Below are 27,049 nucleotides of genomic sequence, written 5' to 3'. Positions count from 1 at the left end.
ACATATGTTCACATTCATGGCACAATTCAAACGGGACCAGAAAATAATTATTTTCTCACATTCACTTGCATTGATGATTTTTCAACCTAGAGGTCCACTTGGGGTTTTACGGATGGGCGGGACTTACCAGCTCTATACAAATGACTGAGGGTGGAAATATGCTAATAAGGGAAATATGTTAATACAGGATAGTCCGTCAGTGGTCATGGGCGGAGCATGAGCAATATGACATCATATTGCTCAGAAAATTCAAACAGCTTGATTATTTGAGGATTAAAAAAAAAGGAGTGAATGGATTTTTTTCATTGTATGGTCGTTGTGTCCACACACTGCAAAGACACATTTATGTGCAAGCACCATGTAAAAGTGAATTTTGCATCCTATGACCCCTTCAAAATTGAAATTACAGTAAAATAAACAGTATTTTATTAACTTACCTTTTTTTTTTTACACGATTTTTTATTTTTACAGTGCTTAAAATGGTCTGATTAAATGGTTAGAATATAAAATTCCACCTACTAGGGTTACAGGTGCTTGCACCATTTGACTACAAAAATCATCTGACTGCATGAGATAAATTAAGTTAATGACGCAATTTCACGTGCTTCAGTAATTTATTTGCGTTCAATTATTTTAAGGATTTTGAATTAATCGCATACGGTAACATGTTAACGTCGACAGCCCAAATTAATTGATTAATTTAATTTATGAAATTGTATTTATAATAATAATAATAATAATAAGTATTATTATTATTGATTTGTTTTAGTAACTGTTATTAAACAATATTTTCATTTATGAATATTTCATTGTATCATCGTTATCAGATCCTTCTCTGAACTTTTCCCCTGGAAGCCCCTGGATTAAGAGATTTCTATTATTCCATCACGGTTTACTAAGTGTCACAAATCTTTTACATTCCATGGCATTTCATATGTTAGTCAGTGCTATTTATATCTTTGTGTAACCCACAGAATGTGTGACGGCTGACGTGCTCTTAGGCTGTTATGACCTCCATCCGCCCCTGTCCTATCTAAATCCCCAACCACCACCCTTGAATAGATCTCTCAACCACCTCCTGCCCATCCCGCCACTCATTCACGTTGAGCATTGGCCTGTAGGATTACACCCGAGAGCAATCACCATAAACAGCACCATCATTGTAATCACCATCCTCATCACCGCACCCATCAAAATGGTAATGCACTTCAGCGGCGGATCGCTGATTCGGTGTGCTCTTGAGTAAACCCTGTTATGCATTCACGTACAGCACGTCACCCATATAGGGCCCTCAAAAAGACGAGGCTCGGTGGCTTTCTGCGATCCGTATCATGCATGACTTTGTGTCAGGGCTGCCTGTGAGCTTCGCAAGATCTGTATTGAGTTTAGTGAGATGGAGAAGGAGGGCTCATAAATATGTATGTCATGCAAATGACCATCCGTCCTGTTTTCTTTGAAGTGATGTGTGTGATCTCAACAAGAGGCGGCAGTTGTGTGTCCCAATCAAGTTGCCCGTGTTAGGCGATCTTATAAATGAACCCATCTTATTTTGGACGCGAGGGCTCGCTCAAAGAGATTGATTGGGAAGGGGCTGCATCTACCAAATTGAGCCGGTGTAAGTGGATGCGTGGGACAGGTCTCAGTGAATAAGCTATGATGAAAGGCAAGCTTTTATTTTGATATTAAACGGCACGGCGTGCAGAGTTTCTGTGATCAGTGCCTTTGTTTCACATGAGACTGCTGTGGATCGTATTACTGAGAAGAAACTCAGCAAATTGAATGTGATTTATAGGTGACTAATAATAAACACTTGTGACTCAAACATAGTAGAGTCGTGGTATGATTGGCTGTTGAACAGTAGTATGATCGTACGTTGTTGAGTGAAACATGGTATACAACAAGATAAAAAATACATTTGTTTAGGTAATTGATCGTTTTGTGAAAAGGCGTTCCTGACTGAACGTGAGCCATTTTAGTGTTGGAAGTCGATTCCAAAAAGAATCGATTCCTCAATTCCGAGGTGTTGTATTCCATTCATCAATTCCAGAACAAGGAATCGAAATCAGGAGTCAATTCCAAAAAAATTCGGAATCGAACAGCCTTAATGATTCTTATCGACTTTTGAGGATGCTTTTTAAAAAAAGGACATGGAAATTGAATTTAAAGTTCAGTCAAGAGCACCTCAACATATTCCAATGGAAGTCTTTATTTGCTATTATTGCTGTAACCTGTATTATATTACTAATAATTTGGCATTAAAGGTTTCTATTTGATATTAGCAATATTTTAGAATTTAGATCTGGTCTGGCTTTTTGCAAAAGCTTTCTGTACCCAAGTCCTTAGGCATCCAGCACTAATCTAAAAAGATGTTGAATGCCATGCCACTGAGGAAACTTTTAGTTTGAAGCTTCAACCATTCTTCTTTTCTTTTTTTTGTTTTATTAAATGGTGCATTGTTGATACTCAAGGGTTTATGTTAAAGGGCATCCAGAGTTGGAACCAGCAGAGAGGCAGAAGCCACAGTAAAGCTTGCGTCAGTCAATTCTGAGAGTATTTTCCTCAGATAAATCTAAATGTCATTGACTCTCAGTCAGGAAAATATCCAGCATTCCGCCATGTGATCGTTGAGCAAGAGCTTAACTTTGAGCCAGTCTCCACAAGTTACAGCCATTTTTTGAAGCTTTCATATTGTTTTCACAGTACAATAATTACCAGATTATTCTGCCTTATTCTATGTCTGGACTTTGGCGATGATCTAAATATGTAAATAGTTTGAATGAGCAAATAAATAAATAAATTATCACGTTTTTGTTTGAATATATACTATATATATATATATATATATATATATATATATATATATATACAGTGCAATGCATAAGTGAATACACCCATGCTAAAGTTGACTAAAAAGAGGAATAAAAAAATCATATTTTGGAAATTGAACGTAATGCCTTAATTTAAAACATTAGGAAAAATCCAACCTTTAAGGACACCAATTTTCTTTGTGAATGAATAATGTATCGTAAATAAATAAATAAATAAATAAATAAATAAATAAATGTTCTTACTTAAAATACAGGGTGCATAAGTTAGTACACCCCTATGTTAAATTCCCATAGAGGCAGGCAGATTTTTATTTTTAAGTATTTAAAAAAAAAAAATTTTGGATACTATGCATGCTGATGAAGTTCCCTTGGCCTTTGGAATTAAAATAACCCCACATCATCACATACATTATTCATTCACAAAGAAAATAGATTTTTTATATATATATATATATATATATATATATATATATATATATATATATATATATATACATATATATATATATATATATATATATATATATATATATATATATTTATATATATGTATAATATTGTGCATTGATGGAATACAAACTTAGGTCAAGGTATCAGCAACTATCTAAATAGATTAAATGAATGGAAAATAAAGAAATGATAGAAAAAATTAATAAATGCATATACATGAATTAATATATTTTTTATACAAATATCTACAGTATCAATTAAATATTGCAAGAAAAACAATCACAACATTGCATGAATACAGCTATAATAAAAATATAGATTGATTATTTCGAGAAAAGACAAGTCAATTTTGTGTTTGTTTGTTTTTTGAGCTCCTTGTTGCCTTTATTGTAGCATCTGAAGTTTCTACATGACAAATATTTATTTTAACAAGATTTGCATGTTTCACAGTGTCCGTTTGCAATGCACCCAGAAGTACAACATCTCATAATGTGACTTTTCTGTTTTATATGAACATGGAGAGAGACAAGTTGTTTGGTAAACAGTGTTACACACCGACTGCGTCATCCAGGCCTCGCTTGCCTGCACAGGCTGTCACTGCTGCTATATCACACATAACTCATCCCTCACTGAATATGCTCGCAAAAGAACGAGAGCCGCGCAAATACTGTAATGCAGCATTTGCGTTTGGGCCAGAGAGTGAAAAGAGAGCACAAGCAAGAGAGACCGAGTGCTCGCGCAGCAAAGAGAAATGAATATGTCACACATGGAGCAGACACGTGTGCGGTTTGGAGGCCTCGGGGGCCTGTCAGTAATGGTTGGCCTCAGGGAAGAACAGCATAATGTTGTCAGTGTTTAGTGGATCACTACAGCGACCAGAGAGCGGGCAGGCTGTTTCCTCTGTGAAAATCACCCCGCACCCTCCCATCTCGACCTGTCTGCCTCGACTGCACAGCCAGTTTGCTGTCCTATTCAGAGCTACAGCCTCCTGTCTGTCTGTTAATCTGGGTTACAGCTCAGCTTTGCGTTGCTCTTGCTCACACTGGGCTCAGCGGCTCGGTTCATTGTATGTGTTTGTATTTGTATGCGGTTTGTTTAGTTTTCTGTTGCTTCGTTTATTCACCCTCCCCTGTCAATGAATCCCTAATGAAGTTTAACAGGCGACAGTTTGCATGAACACTGACCTAGAATCAACTCCATTGAGCGATTGCAATCAACTGTAAATGTGTGTGCACTCGCATTGGGATATTGGATACCAGGTAAAGTGGTGTGGGACATCATAAAAATTATGTTTATGGATGTTAGCTTGTTTTGTGTACACTATCATTATTGAACTGATTGTATCTTAATTAGAAATTGACCATGCAGAAAATGTCCTTCATTGACGTTCTTCAAGAGCACTTTGCAAAAAAGAGTCTTGCCACTAGGTGGCAGACATATTAAAGTTCAACTTGAGAAAGTCGAACAAGCTCAATGTGAAATCAAAATGGACACTTTTTATTTTCTAAATGCACATTCTTTTCTGATAGAGTGCTTTATTCAAAACAAAATAACAATAATAATAATAAGATTTCTAGCTCCTCCTCTGAAACAACAATATTTTTAGCTGATGTCATCAAGCCCTTTTATTTTTCAGCTCCTGCTCTGCAACCACCTGTCACATAGCAGTCTATGAATTCATAAGTTTTGGTACATACTGCGTCTTATTTTGTTGAAGGTCTTTTTAATGCAAAAAAAAAAAAAAAAAATCCCAAATATGATGATTTCCTTGAAGGGACTTTTTTAAAAAAATATATTTTTTTACCATTATTAATGACTCATTTATAATGTGGGAGGAACATGGGAAATGTGTTAACTGTTTAGCTTTGTTAAAGCTAAAATAAATAATTGAAAATATTTGTATCAATTTAGTGGTTCATCGGTTTTTAAAAATCCATTAAAATGCATTTAAATAGCACTTTTTATGATCAATATTATTCCAAAATCAGCTTCATATCAAAAATAGTGTTTGATTACATTTTTTAGTTTTGAAAGAGGTCTCCTATTCTCATCAGGGCTGCAGTTATTTGATTTTTTTTTAAATACAGTAAAAACAGTAATATTGTGAAATATTATTACAATGAGATAAATAAATAAAATAGCTGTTTTATTGTTTAATACATGTTAAAATGTCATTTATTTCTGTAATCCATAATGTGCTGATTTGGAGCTGAAAAAACAATTATTATAAGTGTTTAAAACAGTTGTACTGTAAAAATTTATTGTAGTGATGATTTTTATTTGATTAATAGATTAGAAATGTGTTCTGACATTATAAATGTCTTTACTGTCCCCATTGATCAATTTAATGTACACTTGCTAATTAAAAGTATTAATTTCTTTAAAAAAGTTACTGAGCCAAAACTTTTTAAACAATGTTCTAGGGACATTTCAAGAAATGAAAACTGAAACTAGTCACAGATAAAACCTTTCTTGATCCAATCAATTCCCAATATATAAAATATATTTTTTAAGGTTACACTTTATTTGGTTACACTTTATTTTAAGGTGTCATTGTTACAGTGTAATTATATATTTAAGTACTGAGTAATATTAAACAACTACATAGGGTTAGGGTAGGATTAGGATTTGGTTGAGGGTTAGTTGTATGGTAAGTAAAATAAAGTGTTACTCTTTATTTTAAGGTGACGTTGTACTTACTCAAATGAGTACTGAGTAATATTAATAAACTGTTCTATAGAGTTTTAGGGTTAGTTACTTGTAATTGTGCATAATTTACTGTTATTACTAGTAAGTGCATGTAGTAATGTGTAACTGTCACCTTAAAATAAAGTGTTACCGTTTTAATGCTAAATGTGTCAGTACTAGTGGTTCGTGTCCAAAATATTTGGTAATAATCTGAGGGAATGTCTGTTTGCTTTCTTTTGCTCTTTTATTTTGTTAAATCTGTTCTCAGAGATGTGTTTGACATGGACCTCATACTGACCGTTCACAACATGTTCTTTTTGATGAAGGTGTAACACCGAGGCCTTACTTGAATGAGACTTAGGGGCCATTTACATGACACCTTTTTCAACTAAAAGCTGAAAACTTTGTATGCGTTTTGGCATTAATTTACACAACAACAGTGTTTTGGGGGCCTGAAAACAGGTTTCAAAGTGCAAGTTTTTGAAAATGATACCATTATCGTCTCCGTGTAAACTACTTCACGAGTTCACACTTACAAATAAGTCAGATAGAATAAATGCGTATTTGGCGTGCTGTCCGAGGAGAGGGCTCCGGGCTCGGTATTTGGCCCGAACCCAGAGTACTCCCCCCGTATTCCTGGCTGTGAAAGAACAAGCCAAGAGTGAGGAGTCGGGGTGGTGGAGGGATGCTGAAAACTGTCAAGGAAGTTAGGTGAGTTGACAGAGTGAATATATATGCTTCCTCTCATGCTGATAGGGTAGACATGGTAATTGTTTGATGAGTTGATTGATTGATTGCTTGATTATTTGAACGTGCTCCTCCCGAACTTTGTTAATAAAACATCATAAAAATGTGAATTTGTGAAAATGGTGACATCATGCACATTTCTATTATGTGTTCAGTCTATACACTGTAAAAATAAAAGGTGCCTGGAGGAACCTTTTGGGGTTCTTCACTTTGCCACACCGGCGGAACCGTCTGTAGATCCTCTAGGCACCCTTTAAAAAGGGCCGGTTCTCTGAGGAACCACACAGGTTTCCTGAGGAACTCTTATATTAGGCACTGTGTGGAACCACTGTGGGTGCCTCCAGGAACCAAATTTCATTTTTTTTTTAAATATTTAATTTCATGTTATTACTATGGTTACCTTTGACTTCTATTATAATAAACAAATTGAACCAAATACAAAATAAGAATTGTTTATTACATATTTGATATTCATTTTTATACATACACTTCCATGCACATGGGGAAAAAAGCTAACTACAGATTAATATCAATGACTACACAAAAAAATAGTATAATACATAAGCAACATGAATAATCAACCATGTATATACAATAGATAAACAAGAAAAGACATCTCAACAAAATGCATGGAAACACATATGTTCCACTAAATAAATCAATGTAAAAAAATTACATTTGAACTAATTAAAAATGTCCATCTTTACTTAACTTTAAAACATTTGTGTTTCAGTCCGATGGTTAGTCTGACATCACTGTTTCCAAGTCCAAAAGCTCTATCAGATGCCAAAAACAAACAACAGTGCTAATATACACTCATTGTGCTGTAACCTTTATCTCTATACTGAAATCTCTGATGGTTAGTTATTCAGCTATTTTGAATCATAAAATGTTTAAGTCTGGGATGCCGTTAGACTGGAGACTGTAATACACTATGGCTTTTGAAAAGCTTAAATGTGTGACTTGAATCAACAGTATTCATAAATGGTTGTTGAGTATTCTCATGAAACAAGATAGAGGAAGTAGAAGTAGAGGCTTCGACCCGGAAACAGAGTTAAGGTGCAGTAAAATGATCTGTTGTTCTGTGAATGTTCACTGGTGAATTCAGTCATTTCAATATGAATTCACACGATCAGCAATTTCGTTTGTGGTCAAAAATGTCACTATGGGACCAAGTTGGTGTGAGGTACTTAACGAGTTAGAAAAGTGAAAAGGTACAGCATCGTTTTCCGTTTGTTTTTCCTCTTTTCTGGTGGATGGTCCAGGCACTTCGATGATTTTCAGGTCTACAGGAGGATTTTTATTCTTGATCAAACTTGTATTTCAGCTTACTGAGATCCCTGCAAAGTACAAAATGTACTGTTAGTAAGGTTATTAAACTGATAGTTGTGAAATTTTAATAATTTCCTCAGCCTTGTGACGTTCCAGACCTGTTTGACTTTCTGTCTGTGGAACCCAAAAGCAGATCTCAGGCATAATGCAACCCCAGTCACCGATCGCTGACACTGCATGAAACACAAGCAGAAAACAATTGTGTAAATCATTCATGAAACCATTCTTATGCACACTTGTCTAGTTCAATTCAATGCAACAATTTATGTAAAAATGGTTAAGCTCCAAAAATGTCCCAGAAAAGATCCTAAAAATAATCAATGAGTTCACAACTCATGTGTTATGGGTTGTGTTGCAAGTCTTCTGAAGCCTAATAGCTTTTTCCTATTTATTTATTTTTTTGTCAAAGAAGACTAAACTTGAAGTTATAATTCAGAGTTAAAATGTCTATAGCATTTTTTGTGAATCAAACCTGTGATATTATTTTTCTGAGTAACATGAATGAGATTTGAGATCATGAGAAAAGATTTTCAGAGAGTAACTGATTAAAAAACACAAGTACACAGTCAAACAATACAATTTCACACAGAGAAAGTTCATAGTAATAAAGTACTTGCATGTGGTGCAGGTAACTTACTGTAATTCAATGTTGCCACTGAAATGTTCAGATTATTTTAGAAATGTAATGGTTGTTCTGGGGAAACAAAAGAACAAAGCTGATTATTCACAACATAATATTTATTGACCAGTAAATGGCTTTAAAATGGTATTTGAGAGATTGAGGGCACCTGTAGTAAAGTTAGGCTAAACAAAAACAGAGCAAACTATAACCTGTTTTTGTTATTCATAACAAACGCCAAGAATCAGAGAATTTTCTAAATTAGTTAGGCTATATCAGCAATTTGAAGACACAGTTGTACAAAATATGTTGAATTGAATGACTAAATCAATGTAAGACAATAAGTCAATCATTTCCATTTGTTCATTAGATCAACGTAGTTAGCATCGCGGCTAAAACCTTCATACCAGATACTGTGCAATAAACGAGTGGTAAACACTGTAAAAACGTAGTAATGTATAATAAATTTAGTTTAGATATATGTGTGTGTTTGAATAGTGAGTAGACTCTGTATTTATATTTATTTGGCGAGTTTACAAACCTTGTAACGGAGAGCCGAACAAACGGCGGAAGCTTTGATGAGAGGAGCCGTTACTTTCTGATGACGATCAGCTGAGCTTTGTTGCGCGCGAGCAGCGCGAGGATCACTGAAGCGACGACAGCAGAGGAATAGCAGCAGTTTCGTGACAGAATAATACTTTTCTCCTCCTGCTTCTTATTCTTCATATAATATTATTATTATTTAGTGTTGTTGTTTAAGGTTTAAATGACTTAATAAAATAGGCCTATACTAAATATATGTAAGCTACCCAAGTGAAAAAGACTATAGTTACTGTTAAATGTATTAAAAATGCATTAAAGTATATTTGTATTGTAGGTCTACTAAAAACACACTCAAGTACATTTTTAATACATTTAATAGTACATCTTTTTCACCTGGGTATGTATACTGAATCAAACTTGCCTATAATAATAATAATAATAAAAAAAATGCATTAAAGTAGGCTATATTTGTATTGTAGGTCTACTAAAAACACACTCAAGTACATTTTTAATACATTTAATAGTACGTCTTTTTCACCTGGGTATGTATTCTGAATCAAACTTAAGTAGCCTATAATAATAATAATAATAGGATAATAATAATAATAATAGAATAATAATCTAATTCGGGCCTCACTGAACCATTGGGTTCCTCCAGATGCTGGCTTTAACATAAGAGATCTTCCAGGAACCACTTGAATGTTAAAAGATCTTCCAATAACCCTTTTATCGCATTCAGGTTCCTCTATTTTCCCCCAAAGCACTTCGAGGTCTCATGGTAATGAAAAGGTGACTCCAGAACCTCTGAAGTAAATACAAAGTGCTTAAAAGATCCCATAAGTTCCAGCAAGAACCTCAAAGATTGTCAATGGTCCTCCAGTAACCCTACTATAGGAAAAAGAGCTTTGAGGCACCAAAATTACATTTTGAAGTTCCTTGAGTATCCGACAGGATACTTGAGGCTCCTTTAGTTTTTACAGTGTAGGTACGTAGTAGTGTTTCTTTACAAAGAGACCTCACCAACTGGCCTGACATGAATAATGTAGTGTTTTTAATCGTTTTCGCAGATCCTTGTGATTCAACAGGGATCGTTTTGACAATATTGTTGTCTGTACATCGTTGTTATGTAAAACTTTTAAAGTGAATCCGTTCATCTAAACGCCTTAAGAACACATCAAATTTCAAGAAATCTTGTATATTTTGAATCTGTGGTATTGGTGTTTGGTAGCTTCTGCAGTGACCAGCTGTATCCACAGTCAGAAAGAGCACACTGACCTTAAGCCTTATTGTAACTGGGCTGAGGTGGGGTGGAGGTACACGACAAACACACAAACATGCATGTACACACTCTTACACACAGCAACAGCAGACGCTAAGCTTGATGGGGGCAGAGAGAGGTGCTGAGCCCAGGTGTTACTCATCACTGTGTCCTTTTAGCCAATAATGAGATTGCCCTGGTAACGCTGTTTGCCACGGTTCCTCTGTACATTAATTCAGAAGAAATGCTCACGAATGCAGCATTTCTGGGGAAAATTGTTTGTTTCCTGGTGTTGTTTTCATTTTGTCTGCTTGAGTAGACCTACTTGTCACAAAAACTTGGGGAGTGGGGCATTTTTTGTGGAAGTAATATTTTGATAAAAAGAAACACAACAATGAACATCTAGGGCTCTATTTTAACGATCTTAAACGCAAGTATCAAATGCGAAACGCAAGTAACTTTGTGGGCAGATCTCGGGCGCTGTTGCTATTATACTGGCGGGATGAATGACTCGGGAATGGGTTAGTCTGAAGTTGCTATATTACTCATAGGTGTGGTTTGGGCGTAACGTGAAATAAACCAATCAGAGCGTCATCTCACATTCCCTTTAAAAGCAGGCGTGCTTGTTCCATGGCGGTTTGCTATTATAACGGCGGATTTGCCAGGCGCGTGCCAGGAGCGGTTCACAGCCGAGGAGACCGACGTTCTCGTCAGGGCCATAAAACACAGAGAAGTGACGTATGGGGATGGGAGAAACCCACCCAAATTAGCTTCGGTTAAATATAATCGCGAATAATAATTTGGGTAAATGTGTAAGCTAGATTTAGGCCTATTTTTTCACATCTTCATGGACACCACAATGATTTCCCTCGTGTGGAATATTTTTCCTTGTAATTATGTATGGTTTGCACAAATGGCAACTGTGTAGTTGAGAGAAGCAAAGTGTATGCGTGTTGTGCACACGCTACATTATGGCCAAGCATGCGCCCTTAAAATAGCATCTGAATAACGCGCCACTGACTTTATACTAGGTTTTTCTTGGTCTGTGGCGTAATTGTTTTCTGGAACTGCAAAATAGCACCAGGGAACGTTTGCGCCGGAACACGGCTCCTCTTTTTTACTGAACCGCCCCCGGGAGGGCAAGTTCATTCCCTAATTTACCGACGTGCGTCTGTGGAGGGAAAAGTCCGCTGTGCGCCGGGTGCAAAATAGGAATGATACATGCGTCGGTGTACAAAGTCAATTGCGCTGGGTGCAAGATAGGGCCCCTAGTCAGTAACTACATTTACATCTTACAATATCACAACATAAGTTATTGTAAGCTGTATTTGTTTGATTAACAAAGAAACAAAACAAAACAGGCCATTTGTTCGTCAGGAGGGGCAAAATATTGGTCACGTATGGTTTTGATTCACTAAAAACATTAAGAATCATGCGTATCATTGCTAAATACACTCACTAAAAACAACCAATCATCTAAAAGAGTTATTAGTTTGTGAATCACACTCAGTGGTTGCAGTGTATTCGAAATCGCCCCCATAGCCTCATCCACTATTCCCTACATTAGTCCACTAATATAGTCCACTTGAGAGAGTGAAGGAAAACTAGTGAGTGAATTCGGACACTGAGTTCACCGGAATGTTGGACCAGCGGTTTGGAAAATGCCATGGATTTGATTCCCGATTCATTCAGGAAGCGGACTACACTGATCACGCTGTCACCACGTTGTGATTCACTGAAAAGTTAGAACCCACTCATACGATTTCTTAATTCAGGAATTGGTCACATGTTGAAGGTTTCGTGCTGTATTGAGAGTTTGAGACGCTTGCGTCTTAATATGGCAGGTAAGAACAACTGGGTGTTTTACATACGTTTGCAATGAGCTTGTAATTGTACAGACATTTGTAGTCATGACAAATGTTCTGTCACTCTGCCCTTGAACATACGCCCGTATTAATGTTATCAGTAAAGCGCATGTTGGAGATGATTGTATGAGACATATGCATTGTTAGCCCTGAGGCCCTTCACCGGGGAATTGGCAGATCTTTCTGCAGTTTAGATTCGAGGTATCAACAGGCCAATCTTGAGTTTCCACAGCTGACAGACTATTTGTGTTAATCCAGAGACAGAGGCTGTCAAACATTAGTGTTGTACATCACGTCCTCTCTGCAACATGGTGAAAATAATAACTGTTGGTTGAGACTCCTGCAGAGTGAAGAAGTTGATTATGCAATCTGCAAATGCAGTTTCAACATTGTGTTTGGCTTCATGTTGCAATCCTTTCACTTGCTCATACATTTCACTCAATACATTTTATGAATTTCTCTCATCATCTACAGGGGAATTTTTGATGTTATAAGAGGATAATGCTTCTTTGAGAATGCAATCACTGATTCATCATTCGTCTGTTTGTTGTCTGCATCATCTGTAGACTGACATGCAAAATTCCCTTTTGGTGTATTGCAGCATGTGGTGAATACATCTGATGTGAGCTGTACACTGAAAAATATTATTGTGATTTTAACGGCAAAAGACTAAAAATGCTACCGTGAAAAACTGTTACTTGGTTAACAGAAAGGTTCCATACATACGGTGAATAACTGTGTCTGTAATAGATTTAACCTTGCATTTAATGTATTTTTACAGTAAAATAGCATTCAATTTACAGTTTTTGAAAACCCGTAAATTGACATTCCCAGAATTCCCTGCGTGACACTTCACATTTGATGAATTTTCATTGAAATAACTGTTTCTGCACACAATACATTACAAATTGAAAATGGCTTTTTAAATTAGTTTTGAATTTTGGACGAGACAGTTTTAGGATAACAAATTAGTAATCTGGGTTTCTCTTGAAGGCCGTAGTAATTCAACCTTGACTAAATGGGCTGTGATAAGAAATTTTCTATGCATTTTGCTGTTAATTAGTTTAACCGTGGAATGAAAGCATATGAAGCTTATTACTTCACATCAAATTGTCTTTGCTTCTGTAATGTGGCTTTCATATTTAGCATTTCACATGAACTGTGTTCTTCTGAATTGCAATTATGGGCTTCCAAAGGATTTTTATTAGTATTGATATTGATCAGTTATTTGTTACATGTAGTGGCAGTGGTTGTTGGTTTTTGGCATTAGTCAAAGGAGAGATTTAAAGTTTTTTTGTTTGTTTTTTTGCCTGGTATGAAATATTTTATATATTAAAAAATGTTAAGCAGCACAACTGTTTATATATATATAACTAATAATACAACAAAGTTTGTTTCTAGAAGAAAATTGTGTCATCGTCCACCTTAAGTATGGCAGATCAATAATATTGTTGAATATTAAATGTCCCCAACTAAGCAAGCCAATAGCTAAGGCAACAGTGGCAAGGAACCAAAACTCCATCAGGTGACCACCAGGCTCAGTCGGGGGCCAGTTCTCTTCTGGCCAACGAGCGAACAGTGTATGATTATGATTCAGGGAGCATTACAGGTCAGAAGTCAGATTGGATCAGAACATTCAGAATATTATCCAGTTCCATCTGGTTGGAAGTCGGAGTCATCACGCCGGTATGGAGACGACTTTATTGAGGATCAGTGCCGATGGCTGTCGTGTCGATGAGGCCTTCACGGGGCTGATGAGGCTGGCACCTCAGGGATGCGTCGTGGATGGGTCCAGGTGCAGGTCCACCATCTGATCTGGATAAACCTCGGAATAAACAGAAAGACTAACATTAGTGTAGATGCCATTCTTCTTGTGATGTAACGAGTACATCAGGTGTTATAGGAAGTGTCCCCGGTTCAGGCTGACCTCATCTATGCCGCCTATCAATAATAGAAATATATAATGTTCTATATATTCATATAATGTTCTATATGAATATATATATATATATATATATATATATATATATATATATATATATATATATATATATATATATATATATATATATATTCTCCAATTATTTAGTTCAGTTATGTAATCAAGGATGAACTAAAAAAAAACGTAGGAGGAAGTACAAGGATTTCATTCTGTATTCACTCTCTTCTGCCTTTGATATTTGAGGACAGCTGGATATATTTTTTATATCATACTCGCTCTGATTGCCATCTCTGTTTGGGCACGTCTCCTTTCAGCTCCGTCTATGTACTCTTGTAATGTGCAGAGCCTCATCAAAGACTCCCATGAGCAGCTAGTTAGTTCTTCGAGCAAATTCAGGATTCTCTTAATGAACATGCAAGCCCACAAGACGAGAGGTTGTTTTTGTATCTTGTTTGTCTTTTCTGTGCCTCTCACTTTTGATCTCACCACTAGGCACAACACTTCTATAATACTGACCTAAGTTACTGAAGGAACGAATAAGCCTTTTAATCAGCATCCATACTTGGTAGCGTATTGTAAAGGAAAAAAAAAGGACTAATGGTCTGATTTTTCACCCTAATCACCTTCCATTTCCTATACTTGTTTGCTTGTACTTAAATGGCCTCGCAGTTGTGTATCCTCTTGCAGAGGTGTATCATATATCAAATTATCTAAACAAACCTACACATGCACATATGTGATTTCGTCTCCTTTAGTTGCCGGGGCCGTTTTGTGATTCAGCATTCTGTTTGACCAAGAGGCAAGTTGACAGTCGCCTCTTTATTCTCTCACCTCTAAGCTTTGATAGATGTGCCCATGACTCAGGCTTACATCCCAGTCTGCCTGATAATGAATGTGCTTTCCTCATGCCTGAGGAGGGAGAGCAGATACAGCCCCTTTAGGCAAAATCACAAGTTAGCTTTATAGACTAAACCTTGAGAAATTTCCCAGCATTCACTGTGATGGGAGTGGGAGATCATCGGTAACATTTTGAATATTTAGGCCTGAATGAACTAGAGTTCGTATTGACTTTCAGCCGTGGTGAATATGAAATATTATTCAAATAGATATTCAAAGTCACATGCATCACTCTATTCAAAATCTGTGACCTTGGATGTTTGTTTTGTGACCTTGTGATCTAGATAGTTGTTTTTTAACTCTTAGTTACACTTTAACCACATGTTGTGTTTGCACCGTTTTGCAGAGAAACATCCTATTTTCTCTGCATACTTCTTTAACATGCAAATTATTTGTTGCAGGTTTTAGCATGACACGATGATTAGAGATCAGTGTTGGGTGTAACGCGTTACAAAGTATAGTAATATTATTACAGTTTTCCCGAGCTAGTTACTTGCGTTACATTTGCCAGTAGCACCTTCATCACACACAAGGCACGCAACACAGAGAACAGAAGGGAAGGGGAGGAGGGCGTGAATGGAACAGTGATTGGTCTGGGTTTGGCACGAGGTATCATTTACCATCACCGATTGGTCGACACGCGGCAGTTAAGGCCAATCAGGGATGACTTCCCTAATGAATATTCATGAGTCTTCCCCTACCATCCTGGGAAAAAAAATATAGCGCCCCGGACGCGCGCGCGCAGCCCGTTCACTCTCACCGCCTTCAAACAACACGAGCGCTGTATTGCTCTCTCTCCCTCGCGCATATAGTAAAAGGTCGGAAGACCGGTTGTGTTTTATAGACAATTTTGCATATAAATGACTATTTATAGGGCTTGAATTACAACCTGAAACTGCGCATGCGCGGGTAAAACTGCTGTGGTGAAACTGTGGCTCTGCGGCTCTGCAGACAGATATTATTGGGGCAGATGGGGAAAAATGGAAGCGTCAACAACGGCAAGTACAAGTACAGTTGTTTGTAGTTATTTGTGCTAGACAGTGCCAGTCTGTTGTTGGCGTAATAAAGACCCTAAAGAACACTCCTCCTTTGTATGTTCTCCCTCCATCTGATGAATCTCAGGCAATTATAGAGTAATTAAGAAAAAAAAAATGTAACTAGTAATATAACTAGTAATATAACTAGTTACTTTCTCCAGGGAGTAATAAAGTAAAGTAAGGCATTACTATTTTTGAGAGTAATATGTAATATGTAATATATTACTTTTTTGAGTAACTAGCCCCAACACTGTTAGAGATCTACAATTTAATGGTAAATATCGGCTGATATTAGATATTTTCTTTATTTTATCAGTTAACATTTAATTGTGCATGATTATTTGTATCTTTTTACATTTAGATTGCTTTGCCATCATTTAACGATTTCTTAGTTAATATTTTAAAAACACTAACAATTGAATAATAATATCAAATGTAATCTTTAGTAAATCTCAAAATGAATTTCCATTTTAATGAATGTACATGAAAATGTTGTGATGCCTAAATTCACTTGTAGCCAGTGTTAGTGTTAACTATATATATATATATTTTTTATGGTATCAGCCATACATTTTCATATTACTGCCTATCATGCACCGATCATGTAGGTATTGACTGGTTGATTTATTGTAATTGCTTATGTTTTTATTAGATGTTATTCATTGTATTATGCACATCTAAACGATATAGTCAGTCAAATTGCCTGCTTATGGTTGTCTCTGAACATTAATGGGATAGAATGAAGTAGTTTAACATTCTCTATGACACTGCCAGAGATCATAAATTCTCTGAGCTCTTGTGCTGAGTGAGAAACACTATAGACTTGTTCACACTGACCCGTTTCAGTCATGAAGTCGTCACACAGGACCCCCACACCAGTGGAACTCGGGATGGCAAATTAACACTACAGCAAATCCAGAATACACAAAGTGCACCATTTTGAAATTACAGCTTCATCACATTATTCATAATCTCACTTGCTGCTTTTCACTATGAAATTGAACCATGTGGGAAAACTCCCTGACAGCAGCATTTGTCTAGACAATGTTTGTAAATAGCGGGGTTAGAAATAAGGACAACATTTTTTGGGGAATGGAACTGTCTGGTTTGATTTGTGCAGACGACGGGAGCCTCAGCAGGACTGGTCCACAATTGGATGTTTTAGTCAGTTATTTTCAGACCGATAGAAAGAAACATTTTGTCTCAGAAAGTGTTTGGTCTTCTTTCTTCTGAGGCTGACAGTCATGAAGTTGACTGCTTGAAGTTGCTCTTCTGTTTGTAAGAAGTTTAAAGTCTGTTTGTTTTTTTAATACTGGAAAAGTAGATTACACAAATTGTTTTGTAAATGATGATGCAAGAATTATAAATAAAGTGAATGACATTGACATTAATGAGTATTAGGTAAATATTGGATATAAGAGATTGTGGAGCAGCAAACTGGGGACAGGGTAGATGAAGTGAATATTTCTAGTAATAAACATTCAATATTTATTAATAAAAATTCCACTGATTGTAATGAGATTGACATGTCATTATTAAAAAAATATTATAGAATATATAGTAAAACCATTTACACATTTAGCAAAAGTTATTCCTATTTTTAAAAGTGGAGATAGACATTTTTTCCGTTTCCATTTCTAATAAATTTGTTTTATTAAATTTACTATAAATTGCAGGTTACCAGTTGCATGACTTTCACAGTAAGTTACCGTATCATTTTACAGTAAATAATTATGAAATGACAGCTGTTTACTGTGATTTAGCAGTAAGCTGCTGTATAATTACTGTATTTTACTGTGCAATTACAGTTAGTCTATCGTATTACTGTAATTTAACAGTAAGCTGCTGTATAATTACTGTATTTAACAATGTCTATACTGAGATTTAGCATAAAGGATGGACCAAACAAAACTGATAAAAACAATTGTTTAACTTTTATTTTTTAGAAGAAAAATACATTTTAATAACAGGAATAAACACCGTGTAACATGAATGAACACTGGGTAACATGAATGTCTGTCAATATGTGTGTGAATGTGTTTACTATGTGATAATGGTACTAGGAAAAATACAATTTATAGATTACAAAAAAAAACTTCTGATCACAGTTTATTAATGAGGAAATTGGAGAGATATGGCATAAGAGGAAAAGCCTTCTCTTGGTTAAGAAGTTGCATTGAGGAGAGATATCAGTTTGTACAAATAAATAGTATTAAATCTGTTACTTTTGGTGTTCCACAAGGTTCAGTGTTAGGTCCCAAAATGTTTGTATTGATGATATTTGTATAGTGTCTAAAATATAAAAAATGGTATTGTTTGCTGATGACACAAATTTATACTGTTCGGGAAAAAAATGGAACAGCTTCAAAATACAGTTGAAATTGAATTGATGTTCTTAAAAAAATGGTTTGATAATTGATAATCAACTTTCATTGAATTTGAGTAAAACAAAGTTCATAATATTTAGCAATCGACAAAGTAATAACAAAGCTAAAATTAGGATTGATAATAGAAAGAGTAATATAAATTGTGGGTGTTATAATAGATCATAAATTATGCTGGAAATCACATATCAATAATTTAAAAACAAAAACGTGTAAATCCATTGCAATATTAAATAGAATAAAACATATTTTGAACAAAAAATCATTATATATGTTGTATTGTTCATAGTTCCATAGTACATTACTTATTGTGTGGAGGTGTGGGGTCATACATATAAAACTAATATAAATTCAATATATATGTTACAAAAGAAAGCAATAAGGATTATAAAATGGACTGACAGATCATGTGTAAAGTATATAATTATTTACTTCCAATGCACCTTTATAATCATGTATGTACATCTTGGAAATTGTCTTATGTAACTGTTTGCTTATTTTGAATGGATCAAATCCAGAGAGGACACTCATTCCTAATTCCGAAGTTACACTCATTAAATAACTATAAAGGGTAGGCATAATGAGCATATGCTTTAGCCTACACCTTTTTCGGTTATTATGTATATATATATATATATTTTTTTTTTTTTTACTTTGGAAAATTATGTGTGGATCGAAATACATTTTTGTTGTTGTTGTTGTAAGTGCATTTTGAAAAGATGTGTAAGAACTGTGTCCAATCTTTGCAGAAAAACATGCACTGAAAAATTTGCACTGAAAAGGCTTAGACAGGGATATTTTTGCAGCTGACCTTTTTTCATATGCATTTTTCAGGGGCAAAATTTATGGGAGGAGAGTATTTAAATGAATCACGCAGCACAGAACTTTCCACTCCCATCTGCACTTTAAAAAAAAACAGATTTTTTTTTTGAAAAAACAGATTTTACATTTACACAGGTGGTTTATTGTATCTAAGTAAACTTGTCCTTAACATTGTCCTTAAATGCATTACTGTAGGTCAACTGTTGAGCATGGTATTAGCAACACCAAGGTCATGGTTATGATTCTCAGGATCTATCTATCTATTGTAATAATGTATGATTTGCAAAAATGAAAACTGCTGCTTCTGTGTAGATGAGAGAATCAAAGTGTATGCGCGTTGTGCACACGCTACATTGATTATTTGATTATGGCCAAGCATGTGCCCTTAAAATAGCATATGAATAACATGCGCAACGCGCCACTGACTTATATTTTTCCTGGTTAGTGGCGCAATTGTTTTCTAAACCTGCAAAATAGCATGAAGGAACGTTTGCGCCAGAACACGCCTCCTTTTTTGCGCTGAACCGGACAGGGAGCGCAAGTTCATTCCCTAGTTTAGCGACGTGCTTCTGTGGAGGGAAAAGTGCGCTTTGCGCGGGTGCAAAATAGGAATGATACATGTGTCGGTGTACAAAGTCAATTGCGCTGGGTCCAAGATAGGGCCCTAGATCTGTTTGAATCAAATCAGGTTAATTTAGGATAATATGCATTGCTTTTGACTGCAATATGAGTATTGTCATTTCAGTATCTGGTCTGACAGTAATTTGCAGGCACAGTAAATTAATTAATTTTCTCAGGGTCATTAAGCAAGGACAAATTCAAAAGCCCCTGTCAAACCACTCATGATGTAGTTGTACCTTCTCCACTCATTAGTGTTCTAGTTAACTTTTCCTTTCTCCCTAGCTGGCCCTGAACTTTACTTGTGCTTCACTAGAGGTCTGGGATGTGTCTCAAGGATTCCCTAATGTGCTACTTAAAACTACTTCATTTTGTTGCTCTATTTCTTCACATTAGTTTCTAAGCGAATCTCACACCAGTCGTTATGTTAGACATTGCGGGGGGGGGGGGGGTTGTATTTATGGGTGAATTGTAACGTGTCAATTGCCTTGCAGGCTCCCAGGTGACTGAATTGCATTATAAAGCCCCATACAGGTTCATCCAAATCTGAGCTCAACTTGCTTTTATTATATCTGACAGAAAGGCTCAAGGTTTGACAGTGAGTCGCTGTAGAGCTCGCTTTGAAAAGACTTTAATTCTGAAAGAACCTGTTTGTGTCCCCAACCTCTCTGCACAACCTCTCCCTTACAACCCTCACTTCCCAAAATGCCTTGCTGCCACTGTCATGTACCACCAGTGTTTATCTGTCGACAGGATTGACTAGCTGCTGTCATAGTCTTCGAGAGTGGTGCACAATTTTACCTTTTTACAGTAACTTATTTACCAGGGACTGTTTTACATTTGCATGGATAATATTTAAGCTTTGATCCATGAGCCAATGATTAATTTCCAGCTGCAAGGAATCTAAAGTAGGGATGCATTGATATTAAAATGATTAATTATTGAATTGAAATTGTATTTGTTACTATAAACTTGTTATTTAAAATGTGAATTTATATAGTTTATAGTATGTTGTCTAAATAAATATATTTACATAATTAAAAATTGTAATTTAGCCATTACAACACTAGGGATGCACAATATACCATGTTATTTATTGGCTAATGTTTAATTTTATCATTTTATTTTCATGCTTATGTTTTTATATTGATATTTCCTTTGGTGACATTTAATGTTCACTTAAATTTAGTCTTTAAATCACTTAGTAACTGAATAATAATTATCCATTACATTTACTGTTATATCCATTTTTCCCTCTGTACATTGTAATGTTTTAACGTCTAAATTCACTTGTGGCATTTAAGTTTGCATTGTTTAATTTTTTTATTTATAGAGAATTGTATCAAACTATGATGCTGTCCTTTTATTAGTTATCGTCCATAACATGGGAACTATTATCTTCTTATCAGTAGTAAAATTCTGACCAATATTGGTACATCCCCTCCCTACACAACAACATTATAATATACTGCATGATTTGCTAAAGATCACGTTATTAGATTATTAATGTTTTTAAGGATTAACTTTTAAGTGATCATCAGATGGTGATAAAAGTCATCTAAATGTAAAAATGGGGGAAAATTAGCCTGGTCCTACCAGACTCTCATACATGTCATTTGTACAGAGAGTCTGGCCACTCCCCATTGACAAGCGTTAACTTCCTTGAAGGCGGGCACTCTGTTGAAGCTTAAAACTATGGATCTGCCATAACCAATCGCTAGCGTTCGCCTTAGCCAACTCATTCACCACTAACCGAGCGAGCTGGAAAATCAATTTTTTCCCGAACCCCATGGGGAGGATGGCCACAACATCATGGCCACCATCAAAACTCAGCAAAGATTGTTCTTGCTCCGGCTTTAACTTCTTGATATTCGGCATCGTTGCCACAAAGGACCGAATGGCTTCGCTCGCATCTTTCTCCGCCACCATTACTGGACTACAACTCAAACTAGCACATGACCTGAACGTCCTCGTTCTCAGCCACTTCCTCTGTTCGCTGATTGGAGTGCCAGGTTAGGGGAAAATGAGCATACACAATAAAATATCCAATCATTTTTCATTGCAGTGCATGTATTTTTAGCCCATTGCCTGTAAGTCATATCTGCTGGGCAACATCGTCCATCCCTGCCTCATTTGGGAGGTCAGATCTCCAGACAGAGCATAAACAGACCCAGCATGAGGCTGGTGTCAATATGCTACACACTACCTCTCATTCCCAGGATGAATATTGGATTACCAACTACTTCCACACACTTGAGACATTGCTGCCTACTGTTTGCTTAAAACCAGTTCATTAATTCATTTAAATGATTCATCTGTTCACTCTTAAATGCTCAGCTAAGAGAATCATACGGCACAGTTTGACAGCAATCGTTGAAGTAAACAAGGGGGTGGAGAACAGGAGAAACACCAAAATTTAAGAATTCCAGGAAGAATACTTTCTGCTGATATTTAAATACACAATGATAAGAATTTCTGGGGTTTATATATATATATATATATATATGTCCTTTTTTGAGTTATTGCAAAGTTTTTTGTGATGACTAACACTGCATCCTCTCTAGAGCGGCTTAGAAGTTTTGAGCGCTTTGTGATCCGGCTGTGGGAAATTTAGCTATTTTTCTCACTTCTGTCAGCTTTGCCCACCTTTGTGCTGTCATCCGGGTGTGTGCGCGCACATGCGTCTCGCTCAGGGCAGAATAATCTCTGAAAAGGGAAAGAGAGAGAGAGAGAGAGAGGGAAAGAGAATGACACTGGCTGGGCTCCTGTGTAACTCACAGAGGAAAACACAAGGCTCAGATTCTTTATCAGTCATTCCTCTTCACCTCTTATGACAAGCGGCACCTCCCTGTCACTCAAAGGAAGCCTGCTGGGAAAAGGACAGCTTCTGGTTAAATACAGCTAGCTTACTACTTATTTTAAAAGTCGTTTTCAGCTAGTTTTTTTATTTCATCCCATGGGCTTTTGTATGTTTGAAAATAGATATCTCACTTTTTCTCAGTTAATGCACTTTTAATAGTTTTATCTATTGTTTACACAGTATGACAACAGCCATTGTTTAACATTAATTGCTGCAGCAGTTCAATGCTACTGAATCGACAGTTAGTGGAATGGATGAGCTAAACTATAGTGCATTTTAAGAAGGCACCACTATGTAGACACCAATAGGCCCCCTTATCATCTTGATAGCATTTGGCCAGGAAAGCCTGGCTGATGGCCCGGGGCCAGCTTGAATGACGCACCGGGACAGTTGAAGGTATTGTCACTTGCCCAATCGGGCCAGTGCTGCATCATCACAAAATTATCATGTGCATGTTTTTAAGCCTTGCCTATTTAAATATTAAAGCGCAAGAAGACTCGAAAAGATAACTTAGCACTTGTGTGCTGTGTAAAAAGAAATTTGTGCACACACATCCGAAGCGCGCACAGAAAGCCACGTCTCAGATAGCGAGCGAGTACCGAATTGAGTTCTCTTTCATGTCTTCTTGTACTTAATCAGACAAATTCACACACAGTACTTATGTCAAAATGCCTGTCTTGGCGAGTATAGTAAACATAGTGGGTAATGAAGTGAGTGTAAACAGTAGAGAAAGACAACGCATGTTTATCAGTTTCAGTGTTTTGGATCTGTGCATTATGTCTGTAAGTTATTAATGTTAATCAAAAAAAAAAAAAAAAGGCAAATAAAAAATCACTCGCTGCTCTTACCTGAATAACTTTTTGTAACTTCATCTATAATTAATTTATATAGTGAATACTATGCAGTGTTATTTTAAATTTGATTACTTTTTTAAATTTCTGTAGCTAAAAAGTGAAATTCCACTGGTATCTAACATTTTGGGGTCTTATAACCTTATTTATTACAATATAAGGTTACATGGGTCAAAACAACAAATACAATAACTGATTTATTTTATTCATTTATAAAAAAAAAATGTGGTGGGGCCAGTGAAAATTGTGGAAGGGCCCAACTGGCCCAAATATGTTAGCAAAATATTTTAGGAGAAGGCTAGAATTATTGTGCTCCATTTTAATCCGTTCTGTCTATTTGATATGTATGTGCATGCCGGCACTCTTTAAATGAAGTCTGCAAAGTTAAACGCAGACTCACTTGCTGTCAGGATAATCCTTTATGTGAAATGGAAATACTTGGGTGAATTTTTAACATTTACAGATAAGTATACAACCATAGTTGTGCGAAAGAAATGAATTGGTTAATTTCACGAAAAACCTTTGCATCATTGTACTTTTTGAGTCCATGTGACTACAGTAGTTCAACCTTAATGTTATGAAGCGATGGGAATACTTTTTGTGCACAAAAAACCCTAAAATAACAACTTTATTCAACCATCTCTTCTCTTCCATGTTATTCTCCTACGTTGTTGACGTAGTGTAAACAGTGCAGCGCTTCTGGGTTCTACGTCAGAACGTCTCAAATTTCATCAAAAATATCTTAATTTGTGTTCCGAAGATAAATGAAGGTCTTATAGGTTTGGAATGACATGAGTGTGAGTAATTAATGACAGAATTTTCATTTTTGGGTGGACTATCCCTTTAATGTTCATTTTTTTTAATGTTTCTGCATACTGCACCTGGTCACTCACAATACCTGCTATGAGGAACAGTAGCATCATTAAACGGGATGCGTAATGAGGCATGAAATCAACACGAACCATCAGCAGGAGACTGCGCCTCACTATAGGCACTATGGGTAATAAGGTGTCAGGAGTCTTTTTCTCCTGGTTTAATCATCCAGACCTTGAAACTCCCTCCATTCACAGTAAACAGCTGTGTTCTGGACTGAACTCTGAGGACTATGAGTGACACAACCTGCCTGTGGCTCCAGAACACTAGGAGACACCAGCCCTACAGGCGATGTGACTAATGGCATACCAAAATGCTTTTTTATTGCGTATAAAGCTGCTATACATCGTCTACACTGGACGTGACATGATAAGTTGAGTTTGTCTGTGCTGAAAGAGTTTAAGTTCATTAGTATGGAAGCTTGTTTCCGCCACAGAATAAAACATTTTAAAAGATAATTGCAACTTTTTATCTCACAATTGCGAGTTTACATCTCGCAATTCTGATTTTATTTCTCAGAACTGCGAGACATAAAGTCAGAATTGCGTGAAATTAAGTCGCAATTGCGTGTTATAAAGTAAGAATTGCGAGATATAAAGTCAGAATTGCGTGAAATAAAGTCGCAATTGCGTGTTATAAAGTCAGAATTGCGAGATATAAAGTCAGAATTGCGTGAAATAAAGTCGCAATTGCGTGTTATAAAGTCAGAATTCTAACTTTTTTTCTCGTAATTACGACTTTATATCTCGCAATTCTGACATCTTTTCTCAGAATTGTGAGATATAAACACAATTGTGAGATATTAAGTCCAATTCTAAGGGAAAAAAAATACTTTTTTTTTTTTTACCTCAGAATAGTTTATATCTCACAATTCTGACTTTATAACACGCAATTGCTACTTTATATCATGCAATTCTGACTTTAGATCTCCCAATTGCGTATTATAAAGTCAGAATTGCATGATATAAAGTCGCAATTGTGAGAAAAAAAGTCAGAATTCTGACTTTATAACACGCAATTGCGACTTTATTTCACGCAATTCTGACTTTATATCTCGCAATTCTGAGAAATAAAGTCAGAAAGAATTGCGAGATGTAAACTAAATATAGATAAAATACGCAATTATCTTTTAAAATGTTTTATTCTGTGGCGGAAACAAGCTTCCATACATTAGTGACTGTGACATGACGTGAAGGCCAAGTAACCCATATTCTAACCCTAACCCTAACCCACAACATTCCGGTTACCAGTCTGACTCTCTAACCATCAGGCAACCATCACTGCCTCTTATATCATTACCAATGGGCCATTCAGCAGTAAGTGTCAGGCTAGGCTTTAAGAAACACTAAGTTAAAAAAGACTTTGCGAGATGTAAACTAAATATAGATAAAATACGCAATTATCTTTTAAAATGTTTTATTCTGTGGCGGAAACAAGCTTCCATACATTAGTGACTGTGACATGACGTGAAGGCCAAGTAACCCATATTCTAACCCTAACCCTAACCCACAACATTCCGGTTACCAGTCTGACTCTCTAACCATCAGGCAACCATCACTGCCTCTTATATCATTACCAATGGGCCATTCAGCAGTAAGTGTCAGGCTAGGCTTTAAGAAACACTAAGTTAAAAAAGACTTTGCATGGACTTTTTAATGTACAATAAAAAATGTTATATATATATATATATATATATATATATATATATATATATATATATATATATATTCATTTATATTTTACTAAAGTAAATATTAATTCTTAAATTATTTCACTGAAATTTAATGAGCTAAATAACTATTAAAATAAATAAACAAATAGGAAAACAAGTATTACACACAAAAATATTAAATATATAACTAAGAAAATACAGAATTAGTAGAAAATAGTATATAATAAACATTTCACAAAAGGCTAATTGTGTTGAAGTAGTTGTGTGGCTCTGGAAAAATGATCGTAATTTTAACGGTAAAAGACTGTAAAAAACAAAACAAAAACATTTTTTTACAGTATTTTTCCATTTTTTTAACAGAAATTTTCTGGCGCCCCTGCTGCCAGAAAATTGCCGTTTTTTTTACGTTTTTGTTTTTTACAGTGTAGCAACACAGGCCATTTGTTAACTGAAGGCCAAAGTCAGTGCTTCTAGTGTTAACAAGTCAGACGAGAATGCCTGGTGTCTTCTAGGGGCAGATCTAAAGACTTCTGATCTGAAACACTGTCTGCTGAGGTTTTCAAAGCAATTCTGCAGCTCATAATGAATAAGGATCTTTCAAGCTGTGGTTAGAGATGGTTCATCTTTCATAATGTATATTAGTATTGGCATAAGGTGTTAATCGGCTTAATTATCTGACGCTGTTTAATTAACCTTCGATAGCAATGTTCTGACCTGAAGCAGATTTCATGGTGAAGTGAAAGCCATTATATTAGCTGCTCAC

General features: G+C 35.9%; 1 long non-coding RNA gene across 1 annotated transcript; it reads right to left on the bottom strand.

Moving 5' to 3' along the window:
- Positions 1 to 7,946: 7,946 nt before the first annotated feature.
- LOC308682462 lies at positions 7,947 to 8,739 on the bottom strand. The gene is made up of 3 exons (XR_014029147.1): positions 8,683 to 8,739; positions 8,144 to 8,218; positions 7,947 to 8,053 (listed from the first exon to the last, which is right to left on the bottom strand). It is a non-coding gene; the product is annotated as an uncharacterized lncRNA (long non-coding RNA).
- Positions 8,740 to 27,049: the final 18,310 nt, after the last annotated feature.

The sequence above is a fragment of the Scardinius erythrophthalmus genome, assembly GCF_964197995.2.
Source record: "Scardinius erythrophthalmus genome assembly, chromosome: 22".
Taxonomy (NCBI): Eukaryota; Metazoa; Chordata; class Actinopteri; order Cypriniformes; family Leuciscidae; genus Scardinius; species Scardinius erythrophthalmus.
The sequence above is the reverse complement of the archived record's forward strand: the minus strand, read 5'-3'. Positions and strand labels throughout refer to the sequence as shown.